The sequence below is a fragment of the Castor canadensis genome, chromosome 12 (assembly GCF_047511655.1).
Source record: "Castor canadensis chromosome 12, mCasCan1.hap1v2, whole genome shotgun sequence".
NCBI lineage: Eukaryota > Metazoa > Chordata > Mammalia > Rodentia > Castoridae > Castor > Castor canadensis.
Window position 1 is genome coordinate 73554510 of NC_133397.1, and position 14700 is coordinate 73569209.

Below are 14700 nucleotides of genomic sequence, written 5' to 3' on the forward strand. Positions count from 1 at the left end.
GGTAGAGATGAGTCAGTTTGGGTTGTAATGCATTTGTGTGTAGAAGTAATGCTAGGAATCTCTCTGTACAGCTATCCTTATATCAACCAGCAAAACTGCTATGTCTTTCATATTCTTGTTATGTCTACTCTTCAACAAAATTGGAGAAAAGGGCAGAACAGTTTCTGCCGGAAGTGGGGGGGAAGATGGAGGAGGCCAGGGGCAGGGGGGAGAAATGGCCCAAACAATGTATGCACATATGAATAAATGAATAAAGAAAAATAAATACATACATAAATAAATAAAATTTTATTTGAAAAATTTGAAAATTAAGATATAAAAATCTTTCTCAGGGAAACTGGTTATGTTACACTTAAAACCCATTTCCATACTTACTTCCTGGCTTTGTGTACCACTTTTCGTCTAATAACCTTCTTTGTCTAATGCTTGAGATGATTGCAGATATGTGATCAGAACATTTTCTGTATTGAAATAGTCACTTCAACCCTCCTTGCTACAATTACATTAAACAAAATATCTTCTTACCAAGTCTAAATTTGTTTTTTGTTTGACATTTTATAAACTCTTATATCAGGGATAAATTAGGGTGGTTTCTTACTATGTGTATTAAATTTTTGTCCTTCTTACCTCAATAGTCTTCAGGTTCCTATCTCTGGTAGCATATGATTTTTGAATATATTCATTTCCCAAGGTTTCTATGCTGTAGTCTTTGCCCATCTCTTTTAGCTTCTGGATTGCAGATAAGAAGAAAAGAGCATCGATGTCTATAGCTTGATCTGTTTAGTTATTACATGATTAGTCTGAGTAGGCTGCTACCTTTATGATGCAATTCAAGTGGTTGAGGAACTTTTGTTTAGTGCAAAAATGAGCAAAGTTAAAGCAAAATGGGCAATGAGAATGTGTGAAAGTCCTAAGTTGACACTCGATTTTTTTCAGTTTAATTTGTATAAATTCAGGGGAAGAACCTTGATTCTTTGGAGCACTAAGTACTTCATCTACACATGGTGATACAAATGGATGTTCTTTCTACTTCAGATTGTCTGAGGTTGGTATACAGCTGTTTATAAAATTTATAAATCACTATAAATGCAATCCACAACCCTCATTAGAATCACTAATTGTGGACAGGGCATTTTCTCTCAATGGTTTCTATTACAAAGCTATTAAAGTGTTTTGTATTATTTCCTAAACCTTATTTACACATGAATAGGGATTTTGTTTTTGTTTTTGTTTTTTTAGCTACCTACTTATTGATAGGTTCACTTGTAGAGAAGTCTGTGGAAAGACATTTGGAAACTGGATGTCAAAGCTTTCTTTGACAAGTACAAATTCATCATGTGTCATCAGAAAACTATTGCTTAAAGAAAAATAAGCATTGAATTAATAAGACTTGAGAGATGGGAGGATGAGAGACTAACAGAGTCTGTATTGACTAAATGTTTCCTTATTGAGAGATAGGTGTACTAACACTTAGGAGAAAGACCTGGAAAGTTGGAGTGAAAAAATTCCAGAAGCTATTAGCATTACCTACACTCCATGGATGGTAATGTCAAGGTCCATAGATTTGTGCAAAAGTATGCTCAAAGTCACTTTTAAGTGACTTTTTGCCTTTAGGGAAAGCATTTAGACATACTGTGGTTCCTCTGTCCTAATGTCCTTCCCCCATCACTTTGGAGGCTGTACATGCAAGACAAAACATCTTAAGCATTGATAGAAACATTTTATGAATAATATTTAACCTTTGTTGCTAGACCAATGAAATTTGGAGATACTTTGGTATCAAAGAATAGCCTAGCTTGATTTGTCAAAAGAGGTTGAGCTAATGTTTGGGCATTTTGAATTGGAGTAGTTTTTGATAATCATAGTTGCTTGGTCATTATTAAGCCCTAATGTACAAATGTCCTTAGGCAGGAAATGGAGTAGAACAGATGCCCAGTGATGATAGTGAAGATGTTGAGGGTAGTGGTGCTGCTGCCAGTGCTGATGATGCACAGACTAAGAGAATATTCACTTGGATCTAAATTTGGAGCTCAGAAGTTAGATCTGTATGTGATATTTAAAAAACTAACTGAAGAAACAGGATAAAAAAACTCAACTCCCGACTGACAACTTTAGTACAGGAGTGGGAGACCAATGACTATGCTCCTTGCCAGCCCCCGTTCTGATAATAGCTAATGTGCTCAGGAATGGCTCCCCAGAGGAAGTCCAAGGTCCTACATGGTATGTATACAAAGCGATTCCAGTACCTAGAGAGACACCATAGGTTATATATTATAACCCTGGAGATTTAGATTTAGGCTCAGTGTTGGCATTTGTCCAAGCACATGACTGGTATTAATTTAACCTTCAGAGATATTACAAACTAATTATAATTATCCTGTAATCTGCAGAACTAAAGTGACTGTCACCTTTTCTAGGAAATACATAGGTTTATCAGAAAACAAAATTTTATAGAAACAAAGAGAACAGCTTAGGCGAGAGAGGCATTTTCTATATTAAAACAGGAGGTTTCAGGTGTCCTTAAAGAGTTAATAACTCTTCAGCATATGTACATCCCTCATAAAATGTAACATGACCTATAAATAATTAATTCTTGCATGTAAGAACACGAATGAATCCTTACCATATTCTATAAAGTTTGTAATACAAATGCGCATGGAAGCAATGCTAAGAATCTCTCTGTATAGCTGTCTTTATCTCAAGCTAGCAAAAATACTATGTCTTTCTTATTATCTCTTATGTTTTCTCTTCAACAAAATTGGAGAAGAAGAGGGCAGAACAGTAGCTGCCTGGAAGTGAAGGAGTGGGGGATAGGGGAAGAAGGGTTCAGGACAGGGGGAAAAATGGCCCAAACAATGTATACACATATGAATAAATGAATAAACAATAAAAAATGTCAAGTAACAGCCAAGTTAAATCAAGCATCACGTGTGTATCTATATCAAAGTCAAAATTACTTCAATTATAGCTGGGCACCAGTGGCTCACACCTGTAATCCTAGCTACTTAGGAAGCAGAGATCAGGAGGATCGTGGTTTGAAGTCAGCCCAGCAAATACTTCCACAAGACCCTATCTCTCTTCACAAAAAAGGACTGGTGGAGTGGCTCAAGTTCAAGTCCCAGTAACACACACACACACACAAATAATTATTTCAATTATATATAATGCTTTTCAAAAAAAAATATACCAACCCATTTCTGACCTATAAAGAAAAATATCCACAGCCAATTTTTCCCCTACAGACTCTGTTTAATAGACTAATAGAATTACACACATCATTCACTATACTTTAATTCACATTCAGATTGTCCTCAGTGAACTTGTACTAGACCTACAAATAAAACAGAGGATTAAACACTAAATGTAAGAAGAGATTAACATTTTTGTATTTGACTGTATCATTCTGAATTGCCTAAAACATATTTACACTTGTTTAAGAATTCCTACTATGGCCATTGTAGATGAAAATTTCTAACATCAAGTACAATTGAGATTGCCATAGAAGCCATGTAGTAAGAAATACTTCAAATCATTTCTATTCACAAAGTTCAAATTTTTGTACTTCCCTTTTATCTTCCTAAGTATCTGATCCTGGTCAGGCCATTTGCTTCAGCACCTGACAATGTTTTTGTTATACTTTTCCTTTTTCTTTAATCATCTGATTATTACTTTTATTAGTACTTAGTTTATATGGTTTATTATTATTATTAACACTCTAACCTTTTAAAGTTACATCATCCATTTCTATGTTAACTTTTGTTATTATCATATTATTGTTGTACTGGGGTACATTGACATTTACAAAAGTGCTTTCAATATATCTTAGTCTCATTTACCTCCTTCATCAATTTCTTTTATCCCTCCTTCCCCCATTCTTAGAATAGTTTCAACAGGTCTCGTTTTTCCATTTTCATACATTAGTGCATAATACTTCCATCTTATTTGTCCTCCTTCACCTCCCCTTATGTACTTCCCCCTCCTACTGATACCAGCCCCCAGACAGGACCTGAGCTACCTTTCAGTCCAGTGTTCCATTTGCACACAACATTCTTCCCACCTCCTTTCTTCTCTGTCTGCTTCCCTCTCTCTTTCCTTCCTTATTTCTTGTCTTGTTCCCTCTCTATTTTCCTTTCCTTCTCTCTCTTCTTCCATTTCCTCTTTTTCTTCTTCCACTTTTCCCTTTCTATCTCCGTCTTCATCCCTTTTTTCCTTTCTTTCCTCCTTTTCTTGTCTCTTTCCCCTTCCTGTTTTCTTGTTTGCTTACTCTATACCCAAGGAATTCAAAACTGAAGTCTACATGAAAAACCTCTACATGATATTTATAGCGCCTTTATTTATAATTGCCAAAAGCTAGAGGCAATCAAGATCTCCTTCAGCAGGTGAATGGATAAATAAACTATGGTACACCTAGACAATGGTGTCTTAATCAGGACTAAAAATAAATGAGCTCGATAGGAAATAAATGAATGTTATTAAGTGACAGAAGCTAATCTGAAAAGACTACAGACAATATGATTCCAACTTTACAACATCCTGGAAAAGGAAAATCTAGGGAAACAGTAAGATCAGTAGTTTCCACGAGTTAGGGGGAAAGGCATGATGAATAAATGCAGCAGGGCAACGAAACTACTCTGCATGATGCTATCAGGGAGGGTAGATGTCCTTATACATTTGTCCAGACCCATAGGATGTGCAATACCAAAAATGCATCCTAATATAAACAATGGTCTTTTAGTGATTATGATCTATTAACGTAGGTTCATCAATTTTAACAAATATACTACTCTGGTAAAGAATGCTGATAATAAAAAATTCCATGAATGCGAGACAGATGGGGTATTATGGGATACTTCAGTATCTTCCTCTCAATTTTGTTATGAATCTAAAACTGTTTTAAAAAGCAGTTTCTTTTTTGTGTGTTTTGGCGGTGGTAAGAATCAAACCCAGAGCATGCTAGGCAAGTGCTGCAAATCTGAGATACATCCCCAGTTCTAGAAAATAGTCTTATTTTAAAAACTTCCAAAAACAAAAGGACATAACATTTTATGGATCCACATGTAGGAAATATTTCAAATAGGCAAATTTATAGAAAAAGAAAGATGACTAGAATTTACTAGGGGTCAAAGGAAAAGGGGGAAGGAGGGGTAGTACTTAATGGATAGCTTATGTTGGGGCAATGAAAAAGAAATTTGGAAAATAGGTAGTGGTAAAGGTTGTTCAACATTGTGAATGTAGTTAATGTCACTATATTGGACACTTAAATGGTTAAAATAGTAATATACACACAAATATATACATATAAATATATAATCCATAATCAAACAAATTCTAATGTAAGAAAAAAATAATTTTTAAAAACCAAAGAACATTTTACTAAAACATTTTTCTGGGTAAATAGCTAAAAATGATGAGGCCTATAATTAATGCCTAAAGCAGATCATTGACCTTGGAATCAGGGCTTCCCACCTGCTCTCCTATGCTCTTTGAAAATCTTTGCACTGCAGCATTCTGACCATATTTCTAGTGACATTATATACTTTGTACTCTTGAAGTAGATTTTAATAAAACATTCTGTATGTTCATCCTCTACCTTAATCATTGCTGTTGCTCTAGTTTTGTGTTATTAAAATGTTGAATTGATTGCATCTGTAAATCAAGGCCAGGTTTGTAATTCTTCCTTGTAAGGAAACATGTATGTACAGTCTGTGCCTTGTTTAGACGGAAAGTTTTGTGAGGTCTGACAAGTGAAACTCTCCACTGATAGATTCTTTATATCTTCTCAGAAACAAATACCATCTTTGACCCACTCTTTGTTTCTACATACATTTAGACAATCTGCTTTGAATAGGAGCTTTATTTGGAAATGCAGAGATAAGAATTCTACTACAGGCTTTCTTACAAGGTCACCTTGAGTAAAACATTTGTTTCTCTTGGCCTTAATGGCCTTTTTGCTAAATGGGAGTTTCATTCAGATCAATGATTGACAAAATCTATCAGCAACTGAAAATCCTTTTCTGCATAGATAAATGATAATGAGTCTGTTCTGCCTAGCAGTTACTGATTCACTCTCCTTCAACCAGGAAGTATCAGGTAAAGAGCACTAAATTAAATTGGGTTTCATGTTCTACATGTTTAGCGACCTCCTGAAAACTGACTTTCTTTTTATATTTAGGGTACACATATAGCACTCTTTTTAAGCTATTAAGAAAGAGTCAATGTATAATAACTATCATTTATTTATTCAGATGAAATTCACATAAAGTGAAATTAACTATTTTAAAGTGAACAACCTTTTGGCATTTAGTTCATTCATAATACTAACTTCTCACTGATTAGTTCTATAACATTTTCAACATATTTTTTTAAATTATTGTTTTCCTATTCATTGAATAATAAATCCCTTAGACAATATCAAAAGATGGACCATGATTAAAAATTAACTCAATTTGAATACTATGACAGATAGCTAGAATTATAATTTTGGAGTACACACACACACACAGATTCTTAATATCCTGATAACCCTTATTAGGATGTGAAATTAAGAAGAAAAACTGATAATATAAACTTGTCTGTTATTCAAGTTCAAATACAGTTTCAGAAGAAGGAGTACTTAAAATCTATATAAAATACTACTGTCAAGAAGCTAGGACAAGATTTTAAAAAACAGAGAAAACCCTTAAGATCCCATTAACAGCCTTGGGTTTAAAAAAGATATAACAAAATTCAAATATACAGTTTTAATTAGAAGACAAGCATGAATTTACAAATTTCTCATAAATGAAATTATATTATTGTAGTACCTCCAAAAATGTCGCATGTGGTCATTGCCCAGGGACACCATGACATTTTTTATATTTAATAACATGTCAACACAAGCAGGAGAATATACAATAATATTTTTCACACAAAATGATACAAAACTTTAAAGGAGTTACTGATAATTAACCCAGGTAGACCTAAAAGAGAAAGTAAGATGAAAAGTTTTCCTTTTCATATCTAAATAGATAAGACTATCCAAGACCTCATGTTTAAAGATGTCTAGCACTTCTATACTGCTGTTAAATCTTCCACCCTCCCTGATCAGGGTGTTGATCCCAGGAGTTGTATATTGCAAAGTTGCATACCTTTGTAGTATGGTCTCTTTTCTCACTATTCAACATGGCTCCAAAGGAAAAACATTAATTAGAAAAGGATTCTCTGTATACTATGTCTGAATGAGTGGCTATTAGCCAATCTGCTGACAAAATATTTCCTACAGCATGAAAAGTAGATACCCTTTCTTCCCAGTGAAGTCCCAGAAGAAAACATCAATACTACTGTGTATCATAACTTCTCCCACTTGTTAATATTCTGCAATTGTTTCTTCATGACTTCAAACATTCTTCTATGAAATCATTTGAATGATAAATCCTTTTCTACCATTTTGTTGCTACCAAAGGTTACTTAATGTCACTGAGGACTTTGAATTTGCATTTTGTGAAAAGAAAAATAGTCACTTCACAGAATGTGATCACAGGAAAAAAAAAAAAAAACTAAATTGCCTAAAATGTAGGGCATGGTATATTTGCTTGGATTTCCATTAATACCATGTCTTCATCAGTGGTTTTAGAAATGGAGGTAATTTCTCCCACAGGAGAATGGCAATGTCTGGAGATAATTTTATTCATCACAACTGAGCTGGCAGGTGAAGGACACTACTAGAATCTAGTGGGCAAAGGCCAGTGATGCAGCTAAACATCCTGTAGTGCATAAGACATATGCTTCTTCCCCCAATAAATAATTATCAGCTCAAAAATCAATAGTGTGAAATTGAGAAACCTTCATCCACATGAAGCAAAGACAAGAGGAAGGTGAATATTTCAGACAGTCACCTTTTTTCTGGACAAATTTTAGATTTGTTTAAACACTCTAAAATCACTAAAGTTGACTTACATATTTATCGTTATGAGGCTGTTTCAATCTTCTCAATGGGGGCATGTTGGTTTCTGGGCTCGACCTAATCCCCCTTTTCCAGATGAGCTTCCAAGTAAATGCAGCTACATCCTCCTTCTCTTCAAACAAAAACCCATCATTCCCCACTTTGTACCTGCTTTTCTAAGTACAATCATACCTCCATATCTGTAGGCTCCACATCTATAGATTCAACCAACTATAGATCAAATATATTTGGAAAGGACCAGATGCTGTGGCTCATACTGTACTCACAGCTACTGAGGAGGTAGAGATCAGGAGGATTGTAGTTTGAGACCAGCCAGAGCAAAAAGTTAGGAAGACTCCCATCTCAACATAAAAGCTTGGCATGGGAGTACACACCTGGCATCCCAGCTGCATGAAGAGGTATGGTGGTCCATGTCTACCAGGAGAAAAGTAGGAGAACTTATATTAAAAATAACTAAACAAAAAGAACTGAGGGTGTGGCTCAAGTGGTAGCATGCCTGCCTACAACTGAGTTCCAGCCCTTATACTATATTGCCACAGAAAAAGTAACTGAATCTGTATTGCACATGTACAGGCTTTTTTCTTACCACTATTCCTTAAACAACACATTTTATATATTTACATAGTACTTACACTGCATGATCATTATAATTAAGAGAGATGATGTAAAGTACAGAGGAGGATATGAATACATTATTTGCAAATACTATGCCATTTTATATAAGGAATGCCAGTATATGAAATTTTGGTTATCTGAGAGGCATCCTGGAACCACTGATACTCAGGAATGATGACTGTACATTCGGCCTTCACAACACATTGAAAAATAAATTTTAGGCTTTTAATTATTCTTTTAGATAATTGTCTCCTGCTACATATTAGGGGGTCTGTTCTAGTTATTTTTTTTATTTGGGGTTTTTCTTGTTTCTCAATGATACATGGAGTTTGCCCCGATGTCCAGGTTCTGCACTAGTGCTTTCAACTTGCACCATTTCATGTACAAATTTGAACTCCATACTTCTTTCCTTCTTCTTCCTCCATGGATGTAGTAGCCAATGGATTGATTTAGCTTATCTTCAAAGTTCATTTCTGGATCTATGACTAAGAACAAATCCCCTAGAAAAGGCCTCACGCCAGTTTACTTACGTAGCTTGCTTGGTTCCCAGGAGTAACTTCTTTCATCTGCTGGATTGTATGTTTCTCTGGCATGTAACCAATGTTTGTTGACATGTACCTGCCCCAAAATATTGAGTTTGCTATGAACACCTTATTCCAGCTTTACCATAGGATGTTCACATAAGTTGTCAATGTAGAGAGAAAAGCATGTACTCCATTGCCTAAACATGCAATTTTCAGATAGATTGCATAGCCATTAATGATAATTTGTTCTCACAATCTTTGGCATGACATTTTTTAAAATTATATACATGAATATGTGCATATAACTGTACACTATGCTGAGATACAAAAATAATGATTACTCAGGGTGATTTCCCTATTGTGTAACATATGTGAGTGTATTTATGTGACTTCCTCAGAACAGCATGCAAATTGGGAATTGTTTTTAAAAAATAAGAGAACTGATATTTTAAGTTTACCTAAAGAAAATGAAAGCATTTTTTTTCCTGAACTGACAATTTGATTTTTGTTTAAACATTCTCTCCTAGCTAATGGTCTAAAGGAGATATTAATTTGACACATTCACCCAATCATTGTTCATGGATTGCAAATTGTGTAGAAAACTGGAGAATTTTCTATTGCCATTGGTCTATACAGCCTCTGTGGTCTTTAGGGAAAACATAAATTTTTTCATCGTGTCCTTTACCACTTTTGTAGGAAGAAGCTTTTACTCTCTGCTCCCTGGTGAGGATCTGCCCTTTACAAAGAAGTAAAAGTGGCCTAATTCACATGTTACACTGACCTATTAGTTTCTCCAATACTGAAGCCTTATTTCTCCTAATATACATTGGCTAAAAATCTATTGAAGGCCTCCTTCTTTTTGGAATGGGCCTGAAGGCTAAGAAAGCCAAGTAGAATTTTAAGTGGGGCACAGAGGAAAGTATTCATAGAATGGTGAGTTTAGTTTCTACTTTATGTGATAAGAAGAAAATATTTTTACTTTTTTCCATTCTTCCTTAACCTTATTTCTTTGCCTCTTATTAATAAGGAGAAGTAAATTATTATCATTATCCTCCTTATTTTTGTTAATCATTGTTATTATTATTATTATTATTGGAGGCCAGAGTTTGAACTCAGGGCCTCACACTTTCTAGGCAGGCACTCCCCCAGTCCTTTTGTGGTTTAGCTATTTTTTAGATAAGGTCTCATGATTTTGCTTGGGGGCCAGCTGTAGATCACCATCCTTTTGGCTATGCCTCCTGCCTAGCTGAAATCACAGGTGTGAACATCCATTCCTGGCTTATTTGTTGAGATGGGTTCTTACTAAATTTTTGCTCAGGCTGGCCTTGAGCTGATATCCTCCCAACTTCCACCAACCAAGTTGCTAGGATTACAGGTTTCAGCCACCATGCCAGGTAGTAGAAAATCCTTAAGTATCATATAAATAAAATGTCATACTAAGGAGAATTAACAAGACAAAATTTAGCATGGGTCCTAACAGATTTGGATATCTCATAGGATTGCATTTTGCAGTGAAAGTTTGGTATAAAAATATACATAGTCATATAGAGAACAACCCACTGGACTCTGTTGACCCATATGACTCCCTGCTTATAGCATTCAAGAGTTATAGGGCCATATTTCTTCCATTTTAAGCACAAAAAAGGGATAGATCTACACAAATTTCTGGGTTTTTTAAAAGTAGGTTTATTCTTCAAGTGGTTATTGTAGTTGCATTTACTATGAACAAAATCCCAGGCAAAACTCCTTCCACAAAATAATCTGAAAGCCATTTAAATTTATAAAGCACACATGTCCAGTTATAGAATTAAATTGAGCTTGTGTGAAACTTCAGGTTGCAATGACAGCCATCCATGCTTTTCATAAGCAAGTTTACTCATTGTAAAAATGTATTGAATTTTGTGTCTAAGCTAGTTCATTCTTGATAAGAATGGGGATTTTTCTTTGAAATTCATTCCTGTGCTGACAGCTAATTATTTATGAATCATAGTATTTTATCAATATATTTAAAGCTACTTCAGTTTTCACATTTGGTACTGGAACTGGGGAATATGTGACTTACTTCTGAAAACATAAGTGTTTGTTACTGATAACATAATATTAAGGCAAACATAACTGACTCCCTGGATTTTGGAACGGAGACTTCTTTTCAGAGTCAAAAAATGCTTATTCCACTCTTGATCCAGTACAAGAATTCTAAAAAAGGTAACATTTGTTAAAAATTGCTCTCAAAATAATTTCTTTTAGAGCCTATTTCAACCATGGAGATTAGATTAAGAACTCAAATGTCAAGAGATGGTCATCTTTTTATTTTTCTTCTAATGTCAAATATATACAAAACTCTTCTCATGACACTATATAGTTGTTATCAACTCCCTGTAATCATCAGATAGTCATAACCTTCCAGTCTGAGGATCCATCAATCCTATTCCAGTTCTGATGCATACAAAAAAATGTTAGAGTAGGTCAAAAAAGTTCCTTCTTACTCATGGAGCCAATGCCTGAGATATATTGGTCAAGATCAGAACTTATATGTTAGATGCCAAGGTTAAGGGTAAGAATGTTGACTACCCTGGGTATAAACTATCTCACTCAAAGTCCAAAGAAAAACTTTAAGAAATGTCACAGAAAAAAATGTATCACAAAGAGTTATGAAGTTTTTAAACAGGAAAGATGGAAAAAATGGAGATAAAAGGACATAGTTTATGTTGTAAGCATCCCATAGGTACTAATCAGAATGATGTCACCTCTCTGATTCCTTAACTTCTGGCTATAGTGCAAGATTAATATAAGGGAAATGAGGAGAAAAATGAGGGCTAGGTTTATTTGTATGCATATATGAGCTATTTGGAAGGAGGACTTGTAAAATATGCTATGTTATTGTTTTTAATCCGGCTTCATTTTGACATTGTTGATATTTAGTCATTATGAGAAAGCAGAAAGAAAAAGACAAAAATTAATAAATAAAATAATAAATACACAAAACAGAGTCATCTTACTCCATTTCAATAGAGCTCCCATGCCTAAAAGAAGTGGAGAAGTTGTGGATAACAGTAAAATATAGCATTAATAGCTCTCTTTTTATGTTATTTTTTGAAAGTATTGAGGGTTCATGTTCTGTCACTTGAACCACACACCTCCAATCTCTTTTGCTCAGTTATTTTAGAGACAGGTCCCATTTCATGTACTGAAAGGTCTGAACTACAATCCTCCTATATGTGCTTCTCAGAGTAGTTGGGATGACAGGTGTGTGACACCATACCTAGCCATTGATTGAGATGGGGTCTTGCAAACTTTTTGCCTGGACTGACCTTAAATGTGGCAGTCCAGATATCATCTCCCAAGTAGATGAATTACAGGCTGAAGATACCCCACCCAACCTAACAGTTCTCTTACCTGTTATCAGGTCTTGAAGGTATCGACCACTCTTTTTCATTGTAATATTATATGTGATTGTTTAAGATAATTTATCATGTCCTATCACCATTAAATTAATCTTTAATTAATGACTGCAGTTTTATCACTTATTGAAATGTGGATGATGTTAGTTTTGTCAATGGTGAAGCCTTTGCACTGAAGCATGTAAAAATGTGCCCAGAACCAGGTGACTCTGATCCCAAAAACATGCCTCCTCCTTCCATAGAGCCATACCTAATCTTGTCAAACCTCTTCCACCTTCAGCATTCCTTTGACTTACTGTGATTACTTTGCGAACTTAATAAAACTTATACAACCTTTGAGAATGATATAATTTTGAAGTTTTTATGCATACACACATATATCTATATAGCTTGCATGTATGTGTGTGAAAGTGTGTGTTTTGTGTTTGTGAATGTGTATGTGTGAGAGAGTGAGTGTGTGTGCTGTGTGCATGTGTGCTTGTGTGTGTGTGTGTGAGTGTCTGTTTTGTGTGTGAGTGTATATGTGTGTGTGAGTGTGTGTGAGAGTGTGTGTGGCACCTTAGTAGTTTTCTAGAGCCAGAACCTGTCCAGTGCAAGAATAACATCTTCATGTTACCTAAAGAGTAGTCTTCCACCACTGATCTGATGCACACAATAACAAGTACAGTATTTCAAGTTGTAGCTGTTGTAGGAAGCAGGAATTGTATTATTTTGGTAACAACTGCTCTTTTCCTCATCCTTAGAGCAACATTATTTTTAAAAATTCAAATATTTCTTATAAGTAACCCGTAAAACATTAAGTAACAGCTAAACCATCTCTTCTCTGGTGAATCATTTCCAATCTTTTAAACTACTCCTATACCAAAAGACATGAATAAATTTCTTCAAGCCAGAGGTCATCCTAGTCATTTGACAAGCAATGTTCTCTCCTTCACCTTGAAAACAAGGGTTTTATTGAATGACACAAAATTAATTAATCTAAATTAAAACAAATAAAGGGAAGAAGTAGAAGCATGTGTTGTTCTGCCAAAATCTAACATCCTGATTTCTGTGCAGTTAAATTATAGACACTCCTTTGTAATTATTTCTGTCTTAAGTAGAAGAAGAACACTTTCCAATGTTAGGAACCATGTACCTTGATAGTTCTCTCTTTCATCTGGGTGTACTGTATGGGTCGTCACCCCAGTCTTGGAGAAGCAGAAATAAGCCGTGTCCACAGATCCTGGCTCCAGGTGGAACACTGAATAGAGCTGCAGGAAGAAAGCTTTATTTCCTAAACATTGGAAACAAAGAAAGAAAACATACCTGAAAATTCTCAGACCCTTGTGTGAGAACATCTGATGATTGTGTCATATTTATATATAGAAAATAACTAGGACATTTAAAAATAATTTTTGTTTCTGAATCTCTTTTCACTGATATGTAAAGAAAACTAATTACAGCTTGGCTTTGTGTCAGAATACTAGAAAGTATTGACCATAAAATATAATGTCCAAACCTTTATTTTCTGATCACAGATTTCTGGAAACTCTATAGGTTGTTACTTATTTATTATTTCTTGTAGTTTTCCTAACAGAAAGTTCAAATATCATAAATTATTACTGAGCCTCTCTTTTACGATTCTGAGAATTAGAAAGAAAAATCACTTTATTTCTCATGCTACACAGAAATGCCTGCATTTTCTTCTTTGAACCACAATTCCCCTTCCCTGGTAGAAAGACTGAGGGATAGGTTATGATATTGAGAGAACTTCAGGTTAGTGGCAGAATGGGTGAATTACTTTTATTCTCAGATGGACCCATGAAAAAGTGACTGAACAGAACACAGAACTGGGGCAGAGGATCAAGAGGTATCATTCAGAAAAGAGGGTGATGAGATCAGCATGAAGCAGGATGAGATAACACGAAGTTGTAGGTGTCAGAAGACCTCCAACTTTGTCAGAGAGACAAAGATATAGGGAGTCAATATAATAGTTCAGAGGGGCAAGAAGTTTGTCCTAGAAATAACTATACCTGAGATAGAACTGCTGCCTGTAAGTAGACTGTCTCTGGAGTGTGTTGCTGGGGAAAACCAGATCTTTCTGTTATATTCGGAAAGCACAGACTAAGTGAAGATTTCTCAGCTGAAATACTTCTTTATAATTTTCTTCACATGAATGACTGTAGAAGGGATTATTTAACTACAATTGTCTACACAGGCACATTCTTCCATATATCAT